This window comes from Bufo bufo, chromosome 3, assembly GCF_905171765.1.
Source record: "Bufo bufo chromosome 3, aBufBuf1.1, whole genome shotgun sequence".
Taxonomy (NCBI): domain Eukaryota; kingdom Metazoa; phylum Chordata; class Amphibia; order Anura; family Bufonidae; genus Bufo; species Bufo bufo.
The window spans coordinates 578,985,481-578,989,795 of NC_053391.1; the positions used below are offsets into that span (position 1 = coordinate 578,985,481).

Consider the following 4,315-nt stretch of genomic DNA (forward strand, 5'->3'; position numbering starts at 1 on the left):
TATCTGGACAATTTCTTGTTCATTGGTCCAGCGGAGTCTTCAGCATGTTCAGAGAGTTTGAAATCCTTTTTTGCAGTTTGTTCTGAGTTTGGTGTTCCGTTAGCTGAGGATAAGACAGTGTACCCTACTAATTGTTTAGAATATTTGGGGATTGTCATAGATTCTGTAAAGGTGAATTTTGTCTTCCGTCACAAAAGGTGTCCAAAATTTGCATGGCGTTATCTTTATTGCTAAGGAAGCGTAAAGCTACGGTAAAAGAGATTCAGTCGGTTTTGGGTATGTTAGCTTTTGCTAGTAGGGTTATGCCAATGGGCCGGGTGTTTTGTCGGCAATTGTCTGCAAAGATTTCTGGTGTGAGGAACCCGGCCTTTCATGTTAGTTTATCTAGGGAGGTTAAAGAAGATTTTATGATTTGGTTGGAATTCTTTCAGCAATATAATGGCAGGTCGTATTGGCAGGAAGATTTTGTTTTGGCTTCTTCTATGGAGTTGTTTATGGATGCTGCTGGTTCTTGCGGTTTTGGTGCATATTGGAACGGACATTGATGTGCATCAGAATGGCATCCTGCTTGGATTTTGAATGGGGTGACTAAAAATATTGTTTTGTTAGAGCTTTTTCCTGTTGTGGTTTTGCTAGTTTTATGGGGGAGTTGTTTTTCCAATAAGAGAATTATTTTGCATACCGACAATAAGGGTGTTTTATTTGCAGTTAATTGTTTATCATCAAAATGTCCGTTAGTAGTTAAATTGTTACGTCATCTGGTGCTTCTCTGTTTAAGATTAAATATTTGGTTGAAAGTTCGCCATATCCCTGGGATAGATAATTCAATTGCTGATTCGCTTTCCCGTTTTCAGTTTCAGAAATTCCGACAGTTGGTAGAAGGGGCCAATCTGAAAGGGGAATCGTGCCCTGCGTACCTGTGGAATCTGATTTGGTCCTAGGTACAGTATGTCTTACTTACAGTCTTCTGTGGCTCCGGCGACATGGTCGGATTATATCCGTTCGTGGCTTAGGTGGTGCAGTTTTACAGCAGCTAGAGGTTGGTCTTTTCATTATAGTGGCGAGGTTGCCGCATTGGCATTTTGTGTGGCATTATTTAGGGAGGGACTGGCTTATGCTACTGTTGTAAGGGTTATGTCAGGTGTTTCCTTTTTTCTTCGGGTTTTAGGTTCTCCTTCTTTGATAGATTATTTCTTGATTAAGCAGATGTTAAAGGGTTACAAACGCGGTAATTGTTCTCCTGACAATAGATGTCCTATTTCTCCCACGCTGTTAGGATCATTATGTCATGCTACTTCTTTAGTTTGTTTTGATAGTTTTGAAGAGTTGCTTTTTCCCACTGCGTTTTGTTGTATGTTTTTTGGTGCTTTTAGAATTAGTGAGTGGTTTCCAAGAAATTGTAAGGCAGGCTTGGGTTTGGCCTTGACGCTGCATTCAGACCTGAGCGTACGGGATGGAGAGCTCTGTATGCGCGATTTTATGCGCGTTTACAGACGCGGCTCCGGAACAAGCGAACGCCCATTGTCGCGTGTTCCCGGAAGTCTATGTACGGGAACGCGTGACAAGACGCCCCAAAGAAGCTCCTGTACTTCTTGGGGCGTCGGGCGTTTTACAGCGCGATCGTACGCGCTGTGAAACGCTCAGGTGAGAACCATTCCCAGAGGGAAACATTGGTTCTTGCCTGTTGAGCGTTTTACAGCGCGTAGGAACACGCTGTAAAACACTCAGGTGTGAACCCAGCCTGAAGCATGTCCATGTTCATGTTAATTATGTTTTGTTCTTCCTTCCGACGTCAAAGATGGATCAGTCAGGTAAGGGTACCTGGATTCGAGTGAACAGAGTTGGGTCGGGTGGTATTTGTCCGGTGAGTATGATATCTCAGTATAGGCTTCGCAGACCAGGGGGTGGTAATGCTTTCTTTGTGCATGCAAATGCTTCTCCTTTAACGCAATATCAATTTAGGTCCGTGCTAAGAAAATGTTTGAAGGAATTGGGTTTGGATGGTGTCCGGATTACGTCGCATTCTTTCCGGATTGGAGCCGCTACTGTGGCGGCTCGGTCGGGTTTGAGTGCGTCGGTGATTAAACGGATTGGAAGATGGTCGTCTAATCTTTTTAAACTGTATGTTCATCCTGATATTTCTGTGATCTGATGATTCTTTATAACACAGGTTAATGAGACGCACAGGACTGAGGAAAAATTAGGACGAGGTGCTGCCAGTAAAAGAGGATCCGCCCTTCCTCTAAAGTGAATAAATAATGTTAAAAAATATACTGGGCACACTCACTCATGTAGACTCATATATTTTATTCAAGGATATATAATGTAAAGTAAAATCAATTATTCTTAAAACACATATAAAATACAGTCAAGCAATATAAAAACACATTGGTACAATAAAACCCATAGATATAGAATAAATAGTAGGACCAGTGGTAGATAGGCTGGAGATGGTATAGATCAGTCCATAAAAAAATCAGAAAAAATAGAAGTATAGCCTAGCTGTTAGCTTGAGCTAGTGCAGTGGTTAGCTCCACAAAGTACTGTAAGGTTCACAGTCCTGATTCGCTGGGAGAGGATAATGTAACTATAGTCAAACAGAGTTCACTTGAGTGAGTATACTTGCGGCGTCCCGCTAATACTCACTGTTCAGTGAGATTCCTTGTGCAGGTAAACTTGGAGACAAATTGTCGTTATCAGCTGCTGCTGTAAAAACTGAACGATACTATGTCTTTACTCTGTGCCCTTACGATCCTCTGGCTGCCGCTCCGTAGTAGCAAGAAGCCGGTCAGCGCTGGGACTCGAGATACTTTTCCCCTCGTCGGTTTGGTGTGCGACACACTCCTCGTGTGTTTGCACTTGTGGATCCCGGCGTATCGGGGGTTTAGTAAGGCACGGAGTTCTCAAAGACTTTGAATTGCCGCACGGCTCTGGGTAGTTCAAGCACGTACTCCTTGGGGTTGTTCCGGGGGGCTCCTCACCAGACGCGTTTCGGGGTACTTGCCCCTTCAGTGAAGGGGCAAGTACCCCGAAACGCGTTTGGTGAGGAGCCCCCCGGAACAACCCCAAGGAGTACGTGCTTGAACTACCCAGAGCCGTGCGGCAATTCAAAGTCTTTGAGAACTCCGTGCCTTACTAAACCCCCGATACGCCGGGATCCACAAGTGCAAACACACGAGGAGTGTGTCGCACACCAAACCGACGAGGGGAAAAGTATCTCGAGTCCCAGCGCTGACCGGCTTCTTGCTACTACGGAGCGGCAGCCAGAGGATCGTAAGGGCACAGAGTAAAGACATAGTATCGTTCAGTTTTTACAGCAGCAGCTGATAACGACAATTTGTCTCCAAGTTTACCTGCACAAGGAATCGCACTGAACAGTGAGTATTAGCGGGACGCCGCAAGTATACTCACTCAAGTGAACTCTGTTTGACTATAGTTACATTATCCTCTCCCAGCGAATCAGGACTGTGAACCTTACAGTACTTTGTGGAGCTAACCACTGCACTAGCTCAAGCTAACAGCTAGGCTATGCTTCTATTTTTTCTGATTTTTTTATGGACTGATCTATACCATCTCCAGCCTATCTACCACTGGTCCTACTATTTATTCTATATCTATGGGTTTTATTGTACCAATGTGTTTTTATATTGCTTGACTGTATTTTATATGTGTTTTAAGAATAATTGATTTTACTTTACATTATATATCCTTGAATAAAATATATGAGTCTACATAAGTGAGTGTGCCCAGTATATTTTTTAACATGATTATTCTTTGTTATAGTTTTCACAGGTCTCACCGTATGGATTATCGGCCATTCTTTCATATATTGGGCCCATCACAGAGCTTTAAAAAGATCGTACGGTGACAACCTCTCTTGGTCTACAGATGCTGTTCGAATATACTGGAATGGAGTCAGGGGTTTTCGTTGGGAAGGTTTGATGGGTGTACTGTTAGAAATGTGTGATCTGTACCCTGATATAATAATTTTTTATGCGGGGGCCAATGATGTGGGCAAATTCGGAACCATTGAGTTGGCTTTTTGTATGAAGCGTACTATGGTAAGGGCAAGGCGATTGTTCCCTGACGCCCGTTTAGTTTTTTCTGAGATGATTCCACGTTTGCTTTGGTTATCCTGTTCTAATTTTAAATATTTGGATAAGATTAGGATACGCTTGAATAGAATTATGGCTCGTTTTATGCCATTAATCTGGGGGTTTTCCTTTAGGCACGTGGACCTTAAAGGTGGTTTGCCCGACCTTTATTTTTCAGACAAGATTCATTTGTCAGAGATTGGCTTGGACGTTTTCAATTT

General features: G+C 43.1%; 1 long non-coding RNA gene across 1 annotated transcript; it reads left to right on the forward strand.

Moving 5' to 3' along the window:
• Window positions 1-892: 892 nt before the first annotated feature.
• Window positions 893-3,824, forward strand: LOC120993747. Its single transcript, XR_005777317.1, has 3 exons — window positions 893-941; window positions 1,799-1,864; window positions 3,784-3,824. It is a non-coding gene; the product is annotated as an uncharacterized LOC120993747 (long non-coding RNA).
• The last annotated feature ends 491 nt before the right edge of the window (window positions 3,825-4,315 follow it).